At 42.7% G+C, this 26,215-nt stretch overlaps 1 long non-coding RNA gene across 1 annotated transcript in view; it reads left to right on the top strand.

Annotated features, from left to right (window-relative positions):
• The first annotated feature begins 518 nt into the window (after window positions 1-518).
• The window catches only part of LOC130454672 (uncharacterized), a 145,621-nt gene continuing 119,924 nt past the window's right edge, over window positions 519-26,215 (top strand). The window contains exons 1-2 of the long non-coding RNA XR_008912502.1: window positions 519-1,743; window positions 2,596-6,460. This is a non-coding gene — a long non-coding RNA (uncharacterized LOC130454672). The remainder of the gene's footprint in view (window positions 1,744-2,595; window positions 6,461-26,215) is intronic.

The raw sequence follows: 26,215 nt of genomic DNA, 5'->3' as shown, positions 1-26,215 counted from the left end.
AAACCATTTATGCCCTTTGAATTCTAGAGCTAAAAGGGATCTTGATGGTCATCCAGTTCAGGACCTGGAATACACACACACACACACACACACACACACACACACTGTTTATTGACTATTAATTACAGATGAGAAAATATTCGAGACTCAGAGAAATGGACCTGGCCTCAGGTCACAAAGTTGTGAGTCAGACCCAGGGTTTGAACCCAGGTCCCCTGATGATAACAATAAGTAACATTTATGTAGCCCCTGCTATGTGCCAGACACTTGATGATAAGCTCACAAGAACTCTGAGAAGTAGGCATGATTTTTATTCCCATTTTATGGTTAAGAAAACAGTCAGAGGCAGATGAGGTGATCTGCCTAGGATCACACAAGTGGTAAGTGTCTGAGGCTGGATTTGAACTCAGGTCTTGCTGATGCTACCCACTGCACCATGGAGCTGCCCCTGTTTGCAAGGGCCCTGCTCTGTAACAAACAGCCTTCCTGTAGCTAGCTGCCTGCTTCAGAAGCATACAGAAGCAAAGAATTCTAGTCACGATGAAGTCCTTGCCAGTGGGCTAATATCTGACCCAACGTTCTCCGGAAGAAGAGGATGGGCGATTCTCGAGGCTGGACAGCTGCTCTCCTCCCAACTCCATTTTCCAGGGCTCAGGCAGGCATCCATCACTGGGCAGAGATCTAAGTTCCACATCTCGGTTCAGCCCCAGGCACCTCCCACCTCACTCCGCGCAGCGGAGCCATCTGTTCCAGTCCTGCAACTTTGGGGGCTCCTTGGGTGATGCTTGGATGGATCTTTTGGCTTTGACTTCTTCTAACCGCCTCTCCAATGGCGCCTCTCGATTGTGCCCAAGTTGGGGTGAAAAGCAGCCCAAGAGCAGGACTAAGCTGCCACCCTGCCTGGTGGAAATTCAGATTTCATCCTTCGGCGTCCCTCTTGCCCGTCATCGTCGCCCTAGAAGAGGCATCTTTCCGGGAGGGCCAGGCCAGGGCGCCGAACGGGAGCCGCGAATCTGTTCAGAACAAGCGACTCCTGCTCACGCTGAAGATGGTTGTACTAACCTAACCCTCTGTCTCCAATTAAGAGGTAATAGAGAAAAATCAGCGCAAGACACTCCTGGTTCTCCAACTCTCGGCTCTTGGCATTGCTGGTTCCCATGGAAGCAGCATAGAATAGCAGACAGAGGAGGAGCCTCGACGCCACCTGCGGCAAGCGATGAGGGTGGGAGATGGCCCGGAGGAGCCAACAGACACCGCTGCCTCGCGCACTCAAGAGGAGGTGCCCCCTCTCTAGGGCTATCAGAGAGCGCCGGAGGTGGGCAGCCCCAAGCCGCGGCTCTGACTATTGAAGAAGAGGACCATCATGGAGAGAAATGGCGCAGAGAGAAAGCCCTGGGGATGTTCCCAGGGCTTTCCCTTTTCATTTCCTCTGTGTAAACCAAAGGTTCCTTCGGCAGTCCTGGAACAGCGTGCTTGCGAGGGGGGGCTTGAAGTCAGAAGACCCGGTTCCAGCGGCACCTCGGCCTCTTCCCAGCTGTCCAGTCGCCTCCCGGGCCTCCGTCCCCGCTCAGTGAGATGGAGGTGTTGGACAGAATGCCCTTTGAAGCACCCCTCTCCGTCGTCCAGCCTCCAGCCTCTGCGTGTGGCCGGAGCCTTCGTTAGCCTCCCCTCGGAGCGTGTTGCAGGTCCTCCGGCAGCCAGCAGCCATCGTGGGCTTTCACGGAAGTGTTATCAATTTTTAAAGTATGAATTACATCCATCAGGGGCCCTCTGAGCCACTTGAACGGTTGTTTTGCTTTTCTGTGTCTGACAACTGCCACTCAGGAAGTATTTCACTGGAAAACGCCAGCCACAGAACCAGGGTCTTTCTGTCCGGCTTCCTGCCTTCCGCCGGAGGGCCCTGGTCGGTTTTTGTGTCCTGGGCCCTTTGGGCAGGCTGGGGAAGCCTGGACCTTGTCTCAGGGGGATGTTTTTCAATGCACAAAGTAGATAGGATTACACAGAAATCATCCCATTAAGGAGAGCTATAAGATCCGTTTAAAAACTGGAATGACTCTCCCGTCGGGTAACCGAAGGGTGGCTCCAATTGAGATCAGAGGATCTGGGTTCACGCCTTCGGGCAGGGGGGCCAACCTCTCTCCCTTTCCTCTTCTAAAACTCGGACTGCTCTTCTTGTACCGGGTCAGATTTGGCCTCTGAGGTCCCTCGCAGCTTCCCGTTTCTCTCTGTGACCACATTTATGTCCCTCCTTTCCGTAGGAAGGTCGGTGCGATGGCGAAGGCCAGGATGGGCAACGTGTAGCGAGGGAACCAGGGGAGCGTTGTGGGCAATAACGGTGACAGTCTGATGGTCAGCTGTGAATGACTAACCCTTATCAGCAACGCAAGGATCGGGGCAGCTCCACAACATTGTACAAGCGGGTCCCATTGCCGGTTACTTGGGGAAAGGAAGGGCAGGAGGGGGGGAGAGAACTTGGATCACAAAAGGTCAGAAAGTGATTATTAAAAATTGTGTTGATGTAATCTAGAAAAAAAAAGAACTCTGTGGCTGGAGTAGAGAGTTTTGTGATCCTAACCATTTGTTTCTGTTCTCCAGGATCTCTCTAGGAGACTGTGAAGATGGCGGGGAACCTTGGAAATGGTCCTGGGCTAATCAGATTGAGGCCAAGGAGTGGCACAATGGATGGAGCTTCTCCAGAATCAGGAAGACTTGAATTTAAATTATGCCACATGACCTCTGCCAAGGCACTTAACCGCTTGGTGGTCTCAGTTTCCTCATCTGTAAAATGGCCATCATAATAGCTCACACTCGGGGTTAGTGAGGGGATCACAGGAGTTCACCTAGGCAAAGCACTTTGCAAATATTCATGGACTATGTCGATGCTATTATTATGATCATCATTATTGTTATCGTCTCTGTACATCTGCGCCAACATTTTGCTCTGTCCCCAACTGAACTCAACAAGCATTATTTAGTGCCTGCTATTTCCCTAGCACCATGCTAGGAGCTGATGAAACAAAGGAATAGACGAGCTTACATTCTGCTGGGGGAGATACAACATTTACACAGAATGGCAAATACAAGAGATATAAAATAAATTAAAAGCAATTTTCAAGGACGGGATACTAGCAACTAGAGAAATCAAGAACAGCCTTTGCTTTGGTGTTAGCTCTGGTGTTGAGCTTTGGAGAAAACTAGAAATCTCTTTTATGGGCTCGGACTAGCTGGCCTCCAGCTCTAAATCTGTCTCTGGTGACTCCACGTCCTTCTCTTCCCTCAAGAACTCAGAGGGAGAGGCAATGAGGGAGGGCATGCCAGAGATGACAGACACCCTATGGAAAGGACTGGAGGCTGGAGATGGAAACCACAAATAGAGCAATGTGACTGGAAAATAGAAGAAGGAATGAATGCCTAATCAGGGTGAAAAAGTAAACTGCAGTCCAATGGTAAGGGATTTTAACTGCTGAACTGAACTCTTATTTTATCTAAGATAAGCTGCTGGGTCTTTTCAGTATTGCCTTCACCATCCATCGCAGTTAGTCGCTTTCCCTGCACTCGCCACATTTTGTGTTGACTTGCATTCCTGCACCAGGCTCCCCAGGCTCCTGACAGATAAGGAACCATTTCCGGAGCCCACACTGGGGAGACAATGCACATGGAAGTATGTGTGTTTGATTTAAATAGCCCCTACTGCTGAGGGTCCCAGATGAGCCACCAACGCGTCACCCTCCTGGCAGAGGCTGATGCATGTACAAGGACCCACGCATACTTTGGGTTTTTCCCGCTCATTTCTCTTGGTGTAAATCCCTGGGACACTCCACTGCAGACAATCCCCAAAGCTGACATTGGACCATTAATAACTCCTTGGGTAGAGCCATTGGGGCAGCTCAGAGTCTAACTGGAAGGCTATTTAACACAGATCTTCCCATTTTTCTTCGGAGGTCTTGATATCCCCAAGCACAAGGAGACCACCACCCCACTTCTCCAATAATTCAGTTCACGTTTGTTTCAGACTATTAAAATTTAAAAAGAGAGAAAACAGAAACTGTGAATCAGTAGTAACAGTTTAAGCCAAAGATTCATGTTCCACAGAATTCCCAGACCTAAGAATGAGGGTCTCTTCCATGACAGTTCCCAGAAAATGGCTTTGTGAGTTATTCACATCTAGTCCCTGCTGTTCATCCCCACCCCGATGCTTCCTCTTTCATGAGATATCCGGGGAGAAAACCTCAAGACCTGTCGTGCAAGAGGGGGCCTCAAAGGATGCCCCCATCACAGCTTGCATGATTCTGTGCATACGGGTGGCTTCCTCTTATTGGGACTCTCCTAGGTAGCCCCCCGGGCAGGGTCTCCCACTGTTAGATTTAGAAGAGTCTCCACAGCCAATCCAGGTTCATACCTGGTGAGCACAAATCGAGATGATGTTCCTCCACTCTTTTTTGTCTTTATATCTTCAACATTCCTAATTCTGTCAACTGAGGCTCCAATCTAGGCATGAATCAGAGACCCTCATCATTCTGCCCACCATCTTTGGATGCTTTCCGGCTTACCAATGGCCTTTCTTAAAACGAAGGGCCCAAACTAGACGAGAGCCGAGCACCGTGAGGAGATGGTCACCTCCTTATTCTTGTGGGCAATCCTGCCCCCTTTAAGCCCGGAGCAGTTTGGATGTGTTACATCTGGAGTCACCTGGGTTATTTTTGGCTTCTGTACTACACTGTTGACTCCTTTTGAGCTTGCCAGGTTCCATTAAAACCCTTTGATGTTTTTCAGATAAACTGCCATCATTTCTGATCCCTAGTATAAGACTTTATATTTGTCTTATTAAATTTCATGTTATTGGATCGAGCCCAATATTTGAGTCTCTCAGGAACCTTTTGGATCCTGCCTCTGAGTGTGTTAGCTTTGTGGCATCAATAGATTTAATGAGGATAACAGCTAGCCTCTACCCAAGAAAATGAAAATAGTGTGAAAAGAAAGACCTGGATCCTTGGGGCACTCCATTGAAGACCACCTGCAAAGCTGTCGTTGAACCATTAATGGAAACTCCTTTGGTCTGGTGATCCAACCTGCTCTATATTCTTCTGTAACTATCCCTTACCTTCTGTCCTAGTAACAACTCTTTTTTTTTCTTTTTAGAAGATAGTTGATTTTCCCAATTGCATATAATAATTTTTACCAAATTTTACCAGACATTATAAGATCTGAATTGTCTCCTGCCCTCCATTCTGTAAAAATGGAGATTTGAACCCTGGACTTCAATCCCCAGAAGTCCTTGCTCTAATTCCCAAGATGCCCTCTAATCTCCCTGAATCGCCCTGAGTGCAAGGTCAAAATTTCTATTTAAACTGGCTGTAAAGCCCATTGAGCTCTCTTCCTGCTTCTGCTTCCAAAGTCTCTCTCTTGGCTTCTGCGTCTGGGCTCACGTGGCTCTACCAGGCAGGATGTAGAGTGAGTGATTGTGAAGGGGCTCTCTGGGCCTAGACACGTGCTTTTCTTATTTTATTTTGTATTTTTTTTTATTTCTTAATAAAACTTCATGAAGATATAATACTTCTAGCAGAGAAACTAATTTTAACTGCTATAATTCCCTCCCCGTCTTAGTAATAACTCTAAGAAGGGCAAGGGCCAGGCAAACAAGATTAAGTGATTTCCCCAGGGTTACATGGCCAGGAAGTGCTTGAGGTTAGATTTGAACCCCAAACCTGACTCCTAACCTGGTGCTCTCTCCACTGTGCCACCTCTCTGTCCCCCTTGATTACTATTACTGGAGTACTATTCAGCTCCTAGCTCTCCAAATTCTTCCATAAGAAAAATAAGAGAGACTTGAGAATGTTTTTCTACGATCTGAGTAACCCATATCAGCAACATTGCCATGGTTTACTGGGTCGGAGCCTTTGTTCCAAAAGGATATTGAGTTAGTCCAGTATGACTTGGACTTAGGGAATCTATGCTGGGTCTTCCTGATCACCACCTCCTTTGTGAGATGGTCATTAACCGTCACTTTAGGAGCTCACTTCAGCAAAGCATACATTAAAAGTGGACCAAGAGGCAAGATTCACAGGGCTGCAGCCCCAGGACGACATGCAAATTCATGAAACTTTCCATAGTTTAAAATGAGGGTTCCTGAGTGCAATGGAATCTTATTGCCCTCAGATGAAATGACAAAAGGGATAGCTATATGCAGGGAAACCTGGAAAGACTCCAAGAAAGTGCTGCTGAGAATAGAACCAAGAGAACAATGCGTCCAGTGACTACAGTTCTGCAAAGACAAAACACCAGGGATGCCTCGAGAACCATGACCAATGAGTGATCAAGGATGATGGACTACTCTGAGGATGGAGAACTTAGAGAAGCTTTGGAAAGTCCTATGAATGGATGCAAAGTGAAATAAATAGAACGTGTAGAACTCCAAACAGGATAATCCCAAGTGTGTAAAGGAAAATCATATGGAAAGGAGGTACGATGGTATCATGGAAAGGGTATTGGCTCAAGTCAGAGGGTGATGAGTTCAAATCTTTCTTCCTCTAATGCTTCATGCCTGGATGACCTTAGGCAAGGGACAGGCTCTCTGGGCCTTAGTGTCTTTATTAAATGAGGAGGTTAGATTACAAAGCCTCTTATCCCCGACTCCAGAATTCTGGTGCATCCAGTGAACAATTGTGAACTCATATAGTGATGCATGCCTACATCTTCTTGGCAGAGAGGTGGTAGACTGTAAGCATACATTTTCAAACATAACCAGTAAGTTAATAAATGTTACGTTTTGCCTGTATCTCTGTGTTATGAGGGAGGGCTTTACTGGTTGGGGAAATCATTGGCGAATGACAGTAATGTAAAAATACCCCCAAAAAACCAGAGGATAAATTCTCGAATTTTGTTAGAACCCAAATCAAGTTCACTGACCTGGTTTTTATTGGGTATATTCAGTTCCTTTTTCTGAAAAAGCAAGTGCTTATGGTGTGTTCTCAGGCACTGCGTGCATCAGGACACTCCAGGTGTTCTGTTCTCCTTGTTCTTTCATTATTCACAGGTCTTGATGACTGTAGCCTTGCTATCCTACCTGCCAATTCGTTCATGACCTAAAAAGGTCCACCTGGCTTGGATAACTTGTACTTTTCTAGAGGAGTTAGATGTTCTCCCGCTATCTCCTTACCTTGCGTATCAGCTTTCCAATAGCTCTTTTTGTTCTATTCTTTCCAGTCCAAAGATCATCTCCTTGGCAGAGAAGAGAGAAGCAGAATTAAAATGGAACACCTCTCCCATTTCTCTGTCGTTCTTTTCATCCCATCTATGCCAAGAAGCCATCCAATCCTTTCTTTGATTCTTTTTCTTTTCACGGATGTAGCTCTAACAAATCTCTTTTGGATTGTCCTTGTCCGGCTCAGCTCATTCTGAGCTCTGGCACTTCAGACAGGACCATGGCACCTGCGTGTAGTCATCATGTGGTGCCCGCCCTCGCTTCCACCTTCTGTTCACAGCTTTTAAAATTTAAGTTGATTAGAGAGTTCCTTGGACATACACCGAGGCATTGTCAGAAAGCCCCCCCCCCCCTTTTTCTCCACAGAATTGCTTATCTGCATTTCTCTGGAATCTTACTCTTGGGAACTCTCCATCCCAACGGGTCTGACTTCCCCACTAGGATTTTAGGCCATGGAATCCCGCCTCTCTCCTATCTTCTGGGGCTCACTAAAGACTGTGCTAATTAGCACTTCCAGCTCAAGTGGAGTCCATGATCCTAGTGGTCCTCAAACAACAATGCCTCAGGGAGAAGCCATTCATTCTCCCAAGCTGTTCTTTGGGAGAGGAGCAAAAGGGAAGGGCCAGAGCACCCATGGCACCATGAGCCATAGCCACGGTTTCTGATGCCACTCCTGCTGCTGCCGCAGTCTTACTTAGCCCATTGTAAGGAACCAATTGCTCACTAAAAGGAACCCAAATGACTCACAGACCAGAACTCAACACAAAAGACCAAAAATTGGTCCTTGCTGTGATTGTCGTAGTAGAGCAACCCCACAATTGCTTTTATAGCTATGCCTTTGAAAAGGATGTGGCATTATTTGGAAAGGACTGCATTTCCTGTGATGTTGCCCTTCAAAGGCCCAAGGCAAGGAAATAAAAGAGCCATGAGGAAAGGGGGGTGAAAAGCTCTTTTTCCCCCTGGAAAACCATGGACAATCAGCATTTTCTGTCTTTGAGGAAACCATAGATGTGCCTAAACTTGGATTAGAGAGGAATATGAGTTGGCAGCAACGAGGGAATTTTTGTACCATGCCAAGCTCTTGAACCCAGCAGAGTGAGCCGGGCAGTATTCCAAGGGCAGCCAGTGACAGGAGGATTGGGGCTGAGGGAAGACGCCAACGTGATCTTTCCTGAAGAACTCTCCCTTGTTACCCAGCTTGCTACGCCCCAGGTCTGTCGGGAGCCAGTCTTCTTGGAATCTTTTAGGGACTGGCTACTTACTAGCACCTCCTGAAGCGGAGTTTCTCAAAATCTTTAAAGACACTATTTTATGGTTTAGAAAGAGAGAGAAGCAGCGAGAGGGAGATTTAACAAGAGCCGTCAGATCATCACATTTATGGAAACTTTCAGCTTGTTGACAACCATGTGAACTCAGTAAGTATCATTGAAGAGAAATCACATAAATATGAAGGGAAACTCTTAGTTCAGATGAGAAAAATAATCCCCACATAATAAAACAGAACGACTAGCAATTATTTTAAAATAATATATATAAATAAAAATAAAAGAAAAAAGAATAGCAATTGATTTAAAATCAGTAGAGGCGGAAGTCCACCAAGATAGACTATGTGCATATCTGAGACGTATTGAGGAACCGCACTCTATCATAGACAGCCAGGTGGCCCAGGGTGTAGAGTGCCATTCTCGAAATCAGGAAGACATGAGTTTGAATCTGGCCTCGGACACTTACTAGCTAGAGTAAATGACTGTTTACTGTTTCAGTTTCTTCCACCGTCAAAAGAGGATATAAAAGTATCCACCTCCCAGCGTTGTTGCAAGGATCAATGAGAGAATGTTTGTCAAGTGCTTCGCACAGTGCTTGGCATTGACTTAGGTGCCTGGGAAATGCTTATTTCCTAGCTTCCTTTCCAACTAAGAAGAAAAAACAGGGCAGACAGGGCTCTGCTCCCTTGGTCTGTTAAAAGGGAAGAGAAACAAATAACAGATAAGAACCCCAAAGCTCAGAAACCCCTGACTACCAGGAAGAGGGGAGCCTAGGAGAGGAGAGAGTGGGAGCAGAGCCAAGGGGCTGCTGCTTTCCTGATAAGCCATGAAGAAGAGGCAGTTGGAGAGAGAGCATGAGAACAATCTAATCTCTATTCTTCTGTTCCCCTTGACGGAAAAGAGTGTGAGGTTCAAAGAGAGATCCCCCCAAACCCTCTACCTGAATTCTCTCTTCAGATCAGATGATGCTCCCCAGTCCCGGTATCCAGGCTTGCTCATCAGCTTCTTTTCCAGAGGCAAGGCAGTTTATCTTTTCAACACTACTCTGCCACCTCTGGAGGTCAATGGACGTTCTTTTCCAAAGAGGCACTTGCTTTGGAATCAGTGGGGCCCTGCTCCATTAAAAAAAGAAAATAGAAAGCTTTTCCAATCCAGTCCACATGACTCATTAGGGATCATGGTTCTGATTCAAGGCCATTCTGCAGAGCCCCTAATAAAAAGTAACCCCCTCAATACACAACCCTTTAGAGAACCTCTCTATTCCGAGATCTGGTCTACCAGCTGGAGTCAAATCAGAGAGGGATGAACTATTTTATTCATCAGCTTCAGCTCCATTCCAACCAGCTAGAAAGTAACTGGTTATGATTTATTAACTGCAATAATGGATGACTAAGCAGCCAGATTCATAACAGTTCCCTACTTTGTGTGCTGCTGATACCTATCAACATGTCCACCATATTGTGAATAAGCAGGAAAACTCCTAACTCAAAAGTAGGAGGACTGATAAAATCTCTGATATGGGGACTTCTCTATTGATGCTGAGTTTGATCCCTAATCCTGGACTCGGGTTCTAGTCTTATTAATGTCTTTATCTCTTTTGTAATGAATGTTTGTCTTCTTCTTCTTCTTTTTTTAAATAAACCCTCACCTTCCATCTTGGAGTTTATACTGTGTATTGGTTCCAAGGCAGAAGAGAAGTAAGGGCTAGGCAATGGGGGTCAAGTGACTTGCCCAGGGTCACACAGCTAGAAAGTGTCTGAGATTAGATTTGATCCCAGGACCTCCTGTCTCTAGGCCTGGCTCTCCATCCACTGAGCTACCCAGCTGCCCTGTGTTTAATGTTTGTCTTTAAAATCCTTATTAGTTGCCTTAGTTGCTAGCCCACAAGCTGACCCAAATGATTCAGAAGCAACCAAAATTGAGATATTAGCAGATGTTTGTGGTTGGGTACCTGAGCTGAAATAGTGCTATTTTTGTCTCTGAAATGGAATCTAGTCTTTCTGTATTCAGTTACTGCATATATTGTCTCTGTTATAGGACTGTTTAAGGATATGCCTACTGTTTTCTTTTTTCTTCTATATAATAAATCCTGTTCCCCATCCTCCCTGCATCTCAGAAGATATCATCAGGGAGATCAACATGTACTTATAAATTAAGTCTTTCATATTTTACTTTTCTTTTCACTTTCTGGAGGTAACATTCACAGTTGTTCCCCCCCCCCCCCCCCCAGTGTTAGTTCTGTGACTGTGTATAATATTCTCCTCATTTCATTGTTCATTATCTTGGGTAGTTCTTTCCAAGTTTTTTTAAAAAATCAGTCTGTTTATTGTTTCATGTGGGGCAGTAGTATTCCATCTCAGTCATATACTGCAACTTGTTCAGCCATTTCCCAATTGATGAGCATCCCCTCAGTTTCCAGTTCTTTGCCACCACAAAGAGAGCTGCTATAAATATTTGGAACATAGGACTCCTTTCTGCTTTCCTTGATCTTCTTGGGAAACAGGCCCAGAAATGTCATTGCTGGGTCTAAGGGTATATACAGTTTTGTAACTTTGGGTATGTTTCTAAAATGCTTTCCAAAATGGTTGGATCAGTTCATAGCTCCACGAACAGTGCATTAGTGGTCCCCCTTTCTCCATATCCCCTGCAGCATTTGGCATTTTTCCCTTTTGTCATTTTAGCCACTCTGATGAATGTGAGCTATCTCGGAGTTCTTTTGGTTTGCATTTCTCTAACCTAGTGATTTAGAGTATTTTTACCTATACCTATATGCAACTTTGAGGTCTTCTTCACCCCACCCTTTTATTAAATCTTTACCCTTTGTCTTAGAATCAATACTGTGTATTGTTTCCAGGGCAGAAGAGCAGTAAAGGCTGGGTAATAGGGGTTAAGTGACTTGCTCAGGATCACACAATCAAGAAGAATTTGAGACCAGATTTGAACCCAGGATATCCCATCTCTAGATCTGACTAATTACTGAACCACCTAGCGGTTCCCTACTTATTCCTACAATTATTCTACAGGGCTTGTACTACTGAATCCTCCTGCTCAGTACTTTTGTCTACAAAGCTAGACAAGTAATTCACTGTTGACACTGGAGATCCAACTCCACTAAAAATATTTGTTAGAAGACCCGACCCCATCCTGGGTCTTCAGAAGGCTGACAGATCTCACAAATGGGAGGGGATCATGCAGCAGTGAAAGTCCATTCCATTTCTTTAAGTTGCAATTCCTTCAACTTTAGAAGGAGGGTGATGTTATTTGTACTCATGAGGTTGTAGTGAGAAAAATATTTTGTAAACTCCAAAGTACTGTTAGATTTAAATTAATATCCAATAACTCCAAGTATTATATTTTATAATATTTATTAGTAATCACTTGAAGTAGAAGAAATTAAAGGACAAAGTGCAAAACTGAAGTATGACCATGTGGATAAAATTCTCCTGCCTGGCTCTCACCCAACCTCCACAAACCATGTCCAGGGAAAAGAGAGAGGGCGGAGCTACATGAAAACTTTATCCTACCTACATATGCAAGCAGTGTTTGCATTCAGCATGAGCCCGCAAATGGGATGCTGGGAAAGAGAGTCTGGGGGAGCAAATTCTCATTATACAGTGCTATATAAGTGTGAGCCATTAACCACAGATCCAGTCTTGTTTATGGAGATGTTGGTAGACATAGAAACAGGAACTTGAGCCATTTACAAGTCATCAAATGGAGTTATCTACCCACCAAATATGCCTTTTCTGGTGACAGGGTTGAGCAACTGCGTGTGAACCATTACTGTCATTTCTCATTGCCCATTCATTGTCAATGAAAAGACAATATGAACTACTGAGGATTCCCTCACTTGAACCCTGGAAGAAAGTGCCCAATGAGGTTAACGCTGATGTTCTAGACAGAGTCAGCACCATGGCCAGGGGAAGGGGCAAAACTAACCATGGTGGGTTTCATTAACCTGATGATCATGAACCATGTAATGGATCCACCAAGAGGGCTGTGTGTTTGGGGACATTTAATGATGAGATCATGTTTATTTAGAAGCAGCATGCACGGTTGTTAGACAGCTGGCCTCAGTGACAGGAAGACCTAGGTTTGAGACTCATCTCTGACATAGATTGTAGTGACCTTGGGCAAAATCACTTGATGATGAAAATAGCTAATATGTGTATGGCACTCACTATGTGTCAAGGACTGTGCTGAGGGCTTTACAGTGACTCATCTGATCTGGAGGTGGTTTCTATTATTATCCTCATTTTACATGTGAAGAAACTAAGGAAAACAGAGATTAAGTGACTTGCCTGTGGTCACATAGCTAGTAAATGTCTGAAGCTGGATTTGAACTTAGGTCTTCATGATGCCAGGTCTGGTGCTCTTTCCACTGTGCATCTCGCTACCCCCAATTTATCTCTAAGTGTTCCCTACTTATTTGAAGAGCAGCTATTGTCTGTGTTAGTAAAGGGAGTTCCTTACACCAATGAAATCACAGGTTGACTTCCTAAACTAAAAATTAATATTTCTCCAACTCTATTTGTATCAAAACTGTTTTATAATTATGTTCATGTCGTTTCTGGGGTTGTTTTGGCAGTATTCAGAAGAAGAGTGTGTAGATTTAATTGAGCTGACTAATCTTGGTGCTATTAGGAAATTGGATTGCTTAGAGAATGAGAATAAGATCCAGGGGTATAAGAAAGGCACTAGCAAATTATCTGGGTTTCACAAGGAATTTCCCTGATGGGGTTGCATTTCTGTGTTCCTTTCCCTATGCTCTGGGAGAGTTGTGTCTAATCATACCCGCCTTGGGTATTTGGTGTTAATACCTAAGACTGTCTCCACATGGCAGAGGAGCAGTGGTTCAGGAAAGATTAAGTCTATGATAAGCCTTTCATCAGCATTTCTCCTACATTTGTTCCAATGCACCAACTCATCGCTATAAGGACATATTTTGAGAACCATGAAAAAACCAACAAGACGAGTCGGTTTTCTTATCAGTCAACATTTTGCTTTATGTTCAGGGACAGGAGTTAGTCCTGCTAATTATTAATAGAGCAACGTTTCATGACTTGTCTGTGATCTCTCATTATTTGGATATTGACAGGACAGATGAGGATGTATTTTGGATACTGATCCATCTGGACCTCTTCTTCATTCATTCATTTATTTTAAAATGTTAGTGTTAACTTCCATTTTTACATGATAATCATTTCCTCTTATCTATGCCTTCTTGAACCTTTCTTTGTGCCCAAAACATTTAAGCAAAACCAACAACATAGCAACGGTGTCTGACAATGCATACCAAATTTCCTATCATAGTCCCTCATCTCCAACCTGAAAGGAGAGGGCTCTGTCTCATTAGTAATTCTCTGGAACCAAAACAGCAACTTATAACTAATCTGAATTCAGTTGCCTTTTTGTGTGGTTTTCATTTTACATGATTATAGTCTTGTACATTGTTCTCCTGGTTCTGCAACACTTCATGCAAGTCTCTCGCATGTTCCTTGAATTCCTTATATTCATAATTTCTCATAGTGTAATAACATTCCATTATATCTGCATGCCTCAATTTGTTCAGCCATTCTCCAGTCTCTGGGTACCCATTTTGCTTCTAGGGGGAGCCATGAATATTCTGTCATGTTTAGGATCTTTCTGTGTCACTGCCTCCTTGGGTTATGTGTACAGCAGTGGGGAAACTGTGTCAAATGGTATGAACAATTTTAATGCTTTTTCCTACAAAATTTCAAATGAACTTCCAGTGTTTGGGCCAATTCTTAGCTCTAGCACCAATCAATTAGTAGCGTGCCTGCCTTCCTGCAGCTCCTCCAACACTGATGAGTTCTCTTTTTCATCACCGTGTCCTATTTGAGAGCCATGAGTTGAAATCTCGGAGTTTTGTTTTTTACATTTGAATGTGCATTTCTCTTATTATTAGTGATTCAAAGCAATCTTACAAAGGGTTGGGGACCATTTTAATTTCTTCCCCTGAAAGCTGTTCATATTCTCTTGCTATTTGTCTGTTGAGGCCCCTTTACTCATTTTTCCAAGAGTGAATCTTTGCTTACTGCCAATATGGAACTGGGTACAGGTAGATTTTGATGAGCACAACTGAGTTCCCAGGGCCCTGTTATACAAAAGCACATTTGAGGTAGCTGGGTGATTCAGTGAATAGACTGCAATTCTTGGAATCAGGATGACCTGAGTTGGAATCCTATCTCAAATTCATAAGTAGTCTTGGCCAAGCCAATTAACCAACTCATTTATAGTCTCAACCATAGAATGGGATAATAATAGCATCTCTCTCCTAAGGTTATTGTGAGAATTGAATGAGATAGCACATAGAAAGTATTTTGAAAACTTTCAAGTCAATATAAATGCATCCTGCCATTTTGAGGATCTTGCCATGCTAAGACACTCCGCCTCAGATGACTTCATGGTAGTCGGACCATTCCAGATCTTTGTTCTAGAATCTTGTGGTGGTCCACAGGAATCTAGAGCTAGTTTTCTTTGACTACCCCAATTGCAAAAGTGAAGTCCCCTGACATTTATGGTTGTTAGTATAGCACAGATATCGAATTTCAAAAAAAAATTGAAAAACGACTGTGAACACTTGCCTGGATGATACTAGTTGGTACCCATTTGCTCTAATGATCAGTTTTTCATGATGCTAAGGGAAATGGAAAATCTTCCTGCCACAGGACAGGAAATCCCCATTAGAAGGGTCAGGACTCTGCATGGGTCAATGTATTGATTAAGCAGCCTGGGAACTTGGAAAGGCATCCAAGAGCCATTCCAGTTCTGTAAGTGTCAATCCCGCTGTGGTCTGGGAGCCATCCGGGAGCTTCCATCCTCCCTGAACCTTCTGCCAGGAGCTCTGGAAGAAGACTCTCCTTGACCCAGAGGCTAGTAGAATGCATCAGATATGGGAGAGGAGAAGACAGAGTTGGCATGTGGCTACTTTAATTATTTATCTTAGTCTTCATCTAGTCAGGTTATTGTCTACTCCTATTGTTTAGTCCTTCAGCTATGGGGCTGACTTGGTGTCCTAGGGTAGCAGTGTCTTTTCCTACCCTAGAATCAATCAGAAGGTCTGGGTTAGAATTCTGGCTTGGCCACTTTCCACTGGTATGAATTTGGGCAAGCCATTGAACCACTGTGAAGCATGTTTCCTCATCTATAAAGTGAGGAGTTTGCACCTCTTTGCAGAAAGTGGATGGGCTCAAGATGCAGGAAAAAAAAATCTACATTTTCAGACACAAGTCAATGTGAGAATTTGTTTGGCTAGACCACAAATCTATTTGTTAGCAGGATTTTTTTTTCTTTTCTGATTTCCACTGGTGGGGGTGGGGTAGGGGAAGACAAAAGTTATAGGGATAGAGTAAAAAAAAAAGGGAAATGAAATGAAGAAAAAGGGGGCATTTTTTTAATGGAGAGAAAAGGACAAAAAGAAGGCCAGCCAAGTAGGACAGCTTTGAAAGCTACAGGTCAATCTCATTATAGTCTTAAAAAGAAAAGCAACTTAGTAGACCCTGGAAGTTCATGGACAAGGCTCTTTTTCTGTTCTATTCTGAAATTGCAAATGCAAACATCCATGCTATTTGGAATAGAATCATCAGGATAAAAGCAAAAATTAATTTAAAAATATAATAAAACAAGGAGGTTAAAAAAGAAGCCTTTACAAGGCCTCCAGTTCTAATCTATAATCTATGACCCTCTACTTCTGCTCTTGAGCACAGGGCCTTTTCTTACATTGTCCTTGCCCAGGAGGTAAGGAAGTTAATTGCCACTGGATGGATCTTTTTCTCAGTTTCCTTTTCTGTCACGAATACTATCTTTGTTTCCTTTACAACAATTTTAGCTGAGGAAGGAGCAAGGCTTCACCTAGCTGCTAAGGAATCCCATGGACAGTCTAGGGATTTTATTCCCATTCAAGCATCTTATTACTTTGTACCTTTGAGTTCCTCTAATGATCTGCTGAAGAGCTTTCTAGAGAAACTTTTGCAACAAGGAAACTCAACTATGTTGAAGGCTGAGCCCATCACTGGCCTGTTTAGTTGCATCTGATGTCCTGGCCCTCATTACGGCAGCTAACCGAGAGGTGAAGAACATCAACAGAACAGTCAGAATTGGAGACCTTCCCCATAAATAACTCAGTAGTCTTCCCTAGAGGAGAATGGTCAAATCTAGGCTGATGCCAAAGCCTCCTTCGGTCAAAGGAATGTCAATGGATCCAATGAAATTGTATGGGTTTGCTCCAACTGATATCAGAAGTCATTATCCACTGCCCCAGATCAGACTGCATTGCATTCAGTTACCCACAGATTGGCTACATATTTCTTCAGGAGCAAAGTTATGGAATACAAAATTTTGTAGCTCCTAGGATGTGCTCAGCTGAATAAAATCTATCACTGCCAGTGTCTGAAAGAAGAGGAAATCAGATTTGTTAAATATGAGGGAGAGGGGCATTTTTTTCCAGACAGGAATGAGGCAGAATGACATTTCAAATTATTGCATACTTTATACTGTTAATATATGTTCTCTATTAATTTAAAAAATAGAATAAGTGCATTTTAGCAAGGCTGGAAAATAAGCTAATGGTGGAGCAGTAAAAATCCTTGAGACAACTACAATTATCTCTTAATTACACACAGCAGGATTCAAATATGTGTCCCTTCTTATGAGGAGGCTTAAAGAAAAACAAGGAAACTCAAATAAGCTAATTATGGAGCCCATGCAGGTTTCTTGATGAAAATTTAACTTCTGAAATGACATGGGGGTAATATTCAATCAAGTCTCTTTGCTGGCCATGACTAGAGGCCCCAACTGGACCAAGAGAACATCTATCATCAGCTAGGGCTTCTTCAGCCTCTTCTAGGATGAGGTGGCTCTGATCAGAGATTTGGAGTTGGCAGGTTCCATTGATGTCACCTGATCCAAACCCCTTGAAACTGGAGGAAACTGAAGCCAAAAAAACTTATGTAAGGTCGTGTCCATCATAACTAGCACATCTGGCATCTCGAGGAGCCATAAGGTCTTGGAGCTCAAAGCCCATTATTCTTCCCATAATTCATGGGCTAATTATGAAACAAAGCAAATGAGCTCATCTTTTGGGCAATTTGTGCATTAGAAGGTAAAGATCTTTCAGGTAGGGGTGATACTTTCTGTTCTGAGTTTCCTCATCTGTGAAATGTACTGGTTGGGCCAGATGCCCTCCAGGGTTCCTTTTAACTTTAAATCTATAACCCTATCATCCTATGAACTAAAGGTTGTTTCTATTTCCTTTAAGAAAGAATTTGCAGGGGCAGTTAGGCAGTAGATAGAGGCCTGAAGTCCTGAGGACCTGGGTTCGAATCAGAATTCAAATTCATCCTAGTTATGTGACTCTGGGCATTTCATTTAATCCTGTTTGCCTAGCCCTTGCTCTTCTGTCTTAAGAGTTGTTACTAAAACCAAAAATAAGGGTTAAAAAAGGAAGAAAGAATCAGCAACAAGCCAAGCCTCTACTGGATTCCATAGTTAATAAAGAAATGTTTTAACATCAAATTTCCTAGGATCAAAAAAATCTAAAACTGGAAGTGACCTCAGGCTCTATCCAGCCTAATCCTCTTATTCTACAGATGAGACTGAGGCCAAGGGAGGTTAAGTAACTTGAACAAATTCACCTAGGTAATAAGGTGAGATTTGAACTGATATCCTCTGACTCCAGAGTGAGTGCTTTGTTCAAGATACCATTCAAGAAAAATGTCAAAAGACTCAATTTTCGCCTGGCCTAAGTTTAATATGATTGAAAAATCTAATCAGTGAATTAATCAAACATTCAATAAATACCTACTGTGAATCCCTCACCCTGCTAGATAGTAATAATAATACTTTAAAGGAGTATAAATTCTCACTCTACTTATTTAAAGTGATTCCAAGAGTTCCATAAAGTGAATGACCACTGTCAATGGGGAGACGTGAGCGACTGAAGAACAGTACCATGTTTTTATTTCTAGTTCTCCCTGACAAATTGCCATGGAAACTCAAGCTAGGTCCTTAAAGTATATCAGGTGTAAGGAAGAAGGAGGAAGGGGAAGATGTGAGTGAATCTGAAGTAGTGTTTTCCCATTGGGTCTTGGAAACATCATTTCGCTGAATCCATCAGCACATCCATTAATTCTGATGTTCTTCATTGACTTCTCTGTGCCCAGAACTGTGCTGTCAGGGGATGGACATAAATGATTTTCTTTCCAGTCTTTTAAGAAGAAGAAATCAGAAACAAAACTAATAAAAAATCCAGTTTTATCTGAGGGACATAAATGATACTATAAAGATCTTATAGTCATCTTTATCTTGATATTTAGTTATTCTACTCATATCCAACTCTTCATGACCCCATTTGGGGTTTTCTTGGCAGAGATACTGGGATGGTTTATCATTTCCTTCTCCAGCTCATTTTACAGACGAGGAAACTGAGGCTAAAAGGGTTAGCCGACTTGCCCAAGGTCACACAATTAGTAAGAGTCCGAGGCTGTATTTGAACTTGGCTCTTCTTGACTCTAGGACAGGCATTCTATTCACTGTCACCTAACTGCTTCCCTTTATCTTATAACCATTTTTTTAATATGAAGGAGAAGTTGTTTTTACCTTCTTGGATCTTGTGAGTTCAGTCTTTCAAACAATGAATATCTCATTTCTATTCTAGAATTCCCTGTGAAGAGAAACACCCTGTTTTGGGTCTCATTTTGTAATCTAGTCCTCACTTCAAGGATATGAAACTATAATGTACATTATCTAACATGGTGGGGACCCCATAATCATTCACAAGAAGCTTTGAAATCTTTGTATATCTCCATTTGATTATGTCTGGTGTTATGAAAAGGCACAACATTGGAAATTACATAAAGGAGCCATAGTGTGAAGATCTGATCCAGGCAAGCTGCCCCAGCATCCTCATTCCATCTTTACTAGAACAACATGCTGCAAATGCTTAACGTTGTTGAGGAGGTAGACTGTGAGTTTGAGGAAAACATCTTCTCCCCAGAAAAAGTAACCTTAGAAATTAAAAGAAAAAAAATGTCAGGATTGTGTATATACTCGTAGGCTGGCAAGGACAGAAGGAACCTTTCAGATTTTGATCTTGGAGGAGGACTCCATCAGGAAACTGATAACACCAACCTTAGAAAATGCATTATCCCATTTAAACAAAGCTGATCTTGGGTAACTTCTGGAGACACTCAAGGATGACACATGAGAACACCAAGAGTTAATGTTCTTATGCCAGTTGTCAGTGAACACATTTCCCCCAAATTGTATTATATCCCATCCTCTCCTTATCCATCATTCTTCCAAATAAGGAATGTGACTGAGAAGCTTCACTCCATAGACTCCTTTTGTTGCTGGTAAAATCACCTAAGGGTGCATAAGAACCTTACCTGTGTGTATCTCCATTTGAGGGTGTTTTCTGGTGCTTTGCTGTCCACCCAGCAATAAACTTATCAGCTGATGCTCATCAAGGAGTTTCTTTCCTAGTCTTGCCGCCTGATTGACCTTCAGTTAGACAGACCTATTTGGGAGGAATTATTCACTAGGAGGATCTTAGAACCTCTGGGTTTAGGAATTTCCCAGCAGCCTCGCCTCCTAGACCGATGTGACAGAAAGCACATGGCTGAAGTAGAATTTAGATTTTGTGTGATATCATGATGCACTTTGATATAAACATTCTTATTTCTTGTTGGACTCATAAAATGAAAATATTTCTTATATCAGTTTATTTCAAGGCTATATATATGGTTAGGGTCATCTTTTCTACCAAAGCAGAAGACAACCATTTCCTCTCCTTGGACTGTATTTGGGAATTGCTATGGATGAAGAGGAAAAAATGGGCTCCCTGGGCACAAGCAGTTGGGGATGAGCTTCTCCAAGGTTAGCTTGGCGGGTCCTCTGGTACCCGAGCTCATACTTGTAGCCATTACAGCTGGAGAGGACCAGCCAGAACTCATGCATGTTCCATTACGTTGACCTTCAAGAAATCAGGCTCATCCCTCCACTAAATAAGACACCGAAGAATACCCTTTCGATCAACAAATGATTTAATTGAGCTGAGTGGATGACATCAACGGTAGCTGGGATCATCGTGACTTGACTGCAGCTAATTACTTTAAATATAACCTCAGTCTATAGTCTGTACACATCAAAACATCAGTGCAAAGTACACGTTGTTTCCATGAGACCAGAATGAGAAGCCATTATGGCCCCAGGTAATTAGCAGCAAGAACAAATAGCAGACTTCTGCTGGAGCTTCTATGCAGTAGCTTCCAGTTCAAGGGTGGCGAAGGGGCTTCAGACATGAGAAGTCATTACAGTATCGATTACTTTCAAGCTCTGAACTGCTTACTCTTATTCTGGGCTATATTGTCTTTTTTTTCCTTTTAAAGGATACCTTTTGTTATGTGCTTATAACCCTCTGTGCCGGCGACTAAGCACCAACTCAGGATGCAGGGGGACGTGACGATGTACAATCTTAGAATTTTAGAATCTTAGCATCTCAAGAAAAAGCTTTTAAAGCACAGACTCAACAACTGACATTTATTAAGCACCTTCCAAGTGCCAGGCATTATCCTCAGCAATGGGGATACAAAGAGAAGAGCAAATAATCCATTGTGTCCAGGATCTTGTGTTCTACTGGGGGGCAATAGGGAAAGAGAGGAGGTGATGAGCATGCACATTATTAGGTGTAATACAGGATTATCTGAGGAGTAGACTACCTTAACATCAGTTAGGAAGCTTGGAAGGATGCACAGAGGAGGTCCTCCCTGAGCTGAAGATTATTGTAAGAATCGCAAAAGGCAGAGATAGAAGGGAATACATTCTGTAAATCTAGATAGTAATGTGAAATATTGTAATAAAGAGAAGTTGGAGTCATCACAGAGAGCCTTGAATGTCAAGCTAAAAAGGGTATATTTTATCCTGAAAGCAATAAGATTTTGAGCACTGAAGGATTTTGAGCAGAAGAGTGCCATGATCAGGACTATGCCTTAGGAAATGTTATTTTGATGGCTTATAGGATGATGGATTGGAGAGGACTGCCTAGGCACAAGGGAACTCCCTGGGAAGCTATTTCAATATTCTAAATGAAAGGTAAGGGGGGCAGCTGGGTGACTCAGTGGATTGAGAGGCCCAGAGATGGGAGGTCCAGGGTTCAAATTTGGTCTCAGACACTTCCCAGATATGTGACCCTGGGTAAGTCACTTCACCCCCATTGCCTAGCCCTTCCCACTCTTCTGCCTTGGATCCAATGCATAGTATTGATTCTAAGATGGAAGGTAAGAGGTTAAAAAAAAAGTCCTTGTGTGACTGACTCAGAAGATGCTTTGGTGAAGAGAGTGGAGACTGAATTGGTAAGGAAAAAAATGTCACTGAAAATAGTGTTTACATCTTATAGTGAAGTTCACAAGTAGTGTGCCTGGCAATTCATTTGGTGTTTGGTTTGTTTGGAGCCTACTTCTCGTAGCCATATTTTGGACCCTGGGAATGAATGAAATTAACTTCTCTCATGATATATTTTAGAGTCTGGACCCATTTTTGGGTCCTTGACTTAAGAATTTTTTTCTCCTTAATATACAAAGTCTGCTGACTGTCCAGCAACTCCTAAGATTAGTAGGATGAGTGGTGTGGGTCTAATTACTTCTGGACAGAAGTATGAGGCAAAAGAACTATGTCTGACTCCTTTCCATCTTAAAGTCTGTCTCTGTCTTTATTGCCTCTCCTCTGGCCCTGTTCTGTCCTTGGCTACTCCCCATTTTATTGAGGAACCCTAATCAGGCCAGCCTCCCTCAGCCTATGCCCTGAAATCTACCTCTTTCTTCCTCATACAGCTAAAATACTATCAACTAACTATGTACTGGATAAACAAAAGACCGATAAATGAAACCTACTGGATGGTTAATGACTGATAATGGCTTCATGTATTGCCCAGGCAATGCTTTAGTCCAAAGGGATGTCTCTGGAATGGTAGCATTTGAATCCCTAGCAGCAGGTACTAGAGATCTTTTTAGGCAGGGAGACCTATTCAGTCTGCTGCCAGACTTGGAATCAGGAAGACTAGAGTTAAATATTGCTTCTCACCCTCGCTGCCTATTCATATTACCCTCAACCTTGGTACTCTGTCCCAGTGAATAGTGAGTGGAGCCACCAACTTCAAAACCTCCATTTAAGAAAGAAGCTCAGTTCTGAACATTTCCTCTCGTCTCATCTGACTACATCACTTTGGGTCTTTTCTAACTCTTCCACCATTCCCTGGAATTGGGCACCTTCTCCTCCTCACCTTTTCCTTCTTTACTTCTTTTTGTATTAGAGTGTGAATTCTTTGAGGACACGCACTGTCTTTCCTTTTCTTATATTTGTATGCCCAACACTTAATATGGTGCCTGGAACATAAAAGATGCTTAATAAATATTTATTTACTGGCTGACTATCGGTGTCACCCTGCTTAAGTATCTTAACTTCTCTTACCTCAGTTTCTTCATTTAAAAAAAGGAAATAATAATAAAGCACCTATCTCTCTGGGTTGTTGTGAGGATCGGTTGTGATAATATATAGAAAACACTTTGTAAACCTTAAGACTAAATAGAGGTTTATCATTATTAGCATCAAAAGCATCACCGAGGGGGGCAGCTGGGTAGCTCAGTGGATTGAGAGCCAGGCCTAGAGATGGGAGGTCCTAGGTTCAAATCTGGCCTCAGCCACTTCCTAGCTGTGTGACCCTGGGCAAGTCACTTGACCCCCATTGCCTACCCTTACCACTCTTCTGCCTTGGAGCCAATACACAGTATTGACTCCAAGACGGAAGGTAAGGGTTTTAAAAAAAAAAGCATCACCGAGGTTTCTCAGTCTGGGAACAGCAGTCTGAACCATCTGGATTTTGTTACTGCAATCATGTATATGAAGTATGCAGGGAGGACTGGCATCTCTTGGAGGAGGGCTTGCCCAGCCCTTTTCAGGACTGCTCATCCCACTTTGATGTCTACCTGGTACTCTCCTCTGTGCTTCCAAGAAACTGTAGCATGTGTATCAGCCACACACTGGTTGGTGAATTAGGAAGTGCCTACTTCAAGTCTAGGAAGACTTCCAGAAAAAGACTTGTACAAGAATATTCATAGCTGTGCTGTTTGTAGTGTAAGGATAATTTTTAGTGTTTTGACTTAAAATCTAAATAAGTGGTCGCCATGAGAAATTTCCAAATATGAAAAGACCCAAGTCAGCTGGGGATTTCTGGAGATTTTAATTAATAGAGAAGGAATTAAGGGAAGGAGAGAGAGAGAGAAAGAAAGAGAATTATTTTAAACTGCTCTGGCTCAGGCTGAGCCAAGCAGTAGTTAGAGGCCTAGGCCAAAGTGGCCTTCCTGAGCCTAAGGGAGAGAGAGTCAGTCTTATCACTTACCACAAGACTGTCTCCAAGCAAGCTCCAGTCCTCCACTGACTGTCCTGAACTGAGTTCAGAATCTAACTCAATTCAACTCTGAACTCAAAACTGAACTCAATTGCTCAACTGACTTTTTACCCCTTCCTTTTAAAGAAATTTTCTCTTATGTCACCTCCCCTAAATTTTCACGTCTACCAATCACAGTAGATGCTTTTTTCCAGAACTGCCCATTCTTAGTTCTCATCTTCTTTGGTTCTCACCTTCTCTGGTTAGATTATATCTTCTGAGTACTTCACACCTCTTTGTTAAGCTTGCCTTTTGTAAGTTACTTGACCTTTTAAGGTACTAATTTAACTTTTACCGGTACTTAACATCTTTTTGTATTAGAACTAAAAATAGACCTATCTTAAGGTTCTAGCTTTACTATAAGGTATGAGTTAGGGACTTTCATTGTTCAATCAGGAGTTTACAACTTTATCTTCCCCTAAGGCACTGTCTGAGTAGGGTGGAGTAATTTTAAAAGTTCCCAATACATTCCTGATTCTTGTTAGACCAAGTATCTCCACCATTACAATAAGGGAATAGCTAAACCAAATCTTCTAAGGTACAGTCTGAGTAGTTTTTAAGATTCACAGTAGTGGCAAAAATTTGGAAAATGATGGTGTGTCCATTGATTGGGGAATGGCTGAACAAATTGTGGTATCTGATGGTGATGGAATACTATTGTACTCAAAGGAATAATGAACTGGAGGGATTCTATGTGAACTGGAAAGACCTCCAGGAACTGATGCAGGGTGAAAGGAGCAGAACTAGGAGAACATTGTACACAGAGACTGATACACTGTGGTACAATTGAATGTAATAGACTTCTCCACTAGCATCAATGCAATGATCCAGGACAATCCAAAGGAACTTATAAGAAAGAAGCTCTCCACATTCAGAGGAAGAACAGTGGGAGTAGAAACACAGAACAATAAAAAAAAAAACTGCTTGATCACATGGGTCTAGGGGGAAATAATTGGGGATGTAGACTCTAAATGATCACCCTAGTGCAAATATTAATAATGCGGAAATAGGTCTTGACCAATGACACATGTAAAACCCAGTGGAATTGTGCATAGGCTATGGGAGGGGGCTGAGAAAGGGGAGGGAAAGAACATGATTTTTGTAATCCTGGGAAAATATTCTAAATTAATCAATTAAACAAATAAACTCACTGCAGCTAAAAAAAAAAAAAGCAAGGCTCCTCCCTCCCCCTTAGAATAGGCGATTGAGAACAATTTGTTCTGACAGCTGTGAAAATGGCTGAAACAAGTGCTGCTGTGGGCATAGAGCTTGATCAGACATGAAAGTTGCCAAGGTCAACCATCCCATCCTGGGCCATCACCAGTCTTCCTGACTTGGGTCTTGCCACTGGACTTGGATGATTCTGGAAGAGAGAGTGAGGCTGATGGCTTTGTAGAAAAGTAGACATCACATTAAAACCCAGCACAAGCAGCCTCGCTGGATGGTTCGTCCTTAGAGTCCCTGCAGGAATGTCACACGTAGAAGAAAACCCTTTTCAGATTTTGCCTCTGTACATTTGCACGTAAAAGGCCAGGAATGTGGTGAAGCAGTTAACAAGATGGTCTCCACATGAGTGACACCAATTTAGCATTTGAGTCCGGAACCTGATAGTGCCCAAGCCAGGAATCATTGGCTGGTTTAGAACCTTACCTTGAGTTGATTGACAGTTGGGAAATATATAGAATAAACACCCTAAAGTATTTCTTTACTTTTTGTCCAACACTATAATCTTTTACAGCTGTTGTCGTATGTCTCTTCTGTTCCACTGATCTGCTTTTCCATTCCTTAGCCAAAGTTCTTGGAAGGGAGTGAAATGACCAAGAGAACATTCTATGCAGCAACAGAAATAGTATTTGAAGAATGACTTGTGTATATTCACCTCCAGAGATAGAACTGATAAATAGAAGTAAGCAAGGCACAGTTTCATGTATGTATATAACATCTTTTTTGTCAACTGATGCCTTCTCTAATTTGGAGAGGGGAGAGAGGAAGGGGATTTTAATATAACAAACTCATTTTTACACACAGAAAGCTTTCTTGGTTCTCCCCCCCCCCTTTTTTAAAATAAAAACCCTCACCTTCCATCTTGGAGTCAATACCATGTATTGATTTCAAGACAGAAGAGTGGTAAGGGCTAGGCAATGGGGGTGAAGTGACTTGCCCTGGGTCACACAGTTAGGAAGTGTCTGAGGTCAGGTTTGAACCCAGGACCTCCCATCTATAGTCCTGGCTCTCCATCCACTGAGCTACCCAGCTGCCCCCTTGTTTCTCCTTTAATACTAGTGC

The sequence above is a fragment of the Monodelphis domestica genome, chromosome 5, assembly GCF_027887165.1.
Source record: "Monodelphis domestica isolate mMonDom1 chromosome 5, mMonDom1.pri, whole genome shotgun sequence".
NCBI lineage: Eukaryota > Metazoa > Chordata > Mammalia > Didelphimorphia > Didelphidae > Monodelphis > Monodelphis domestica.
This window is presented reverse-complemented; position numbering and strand designations above follow the sequence as displayed.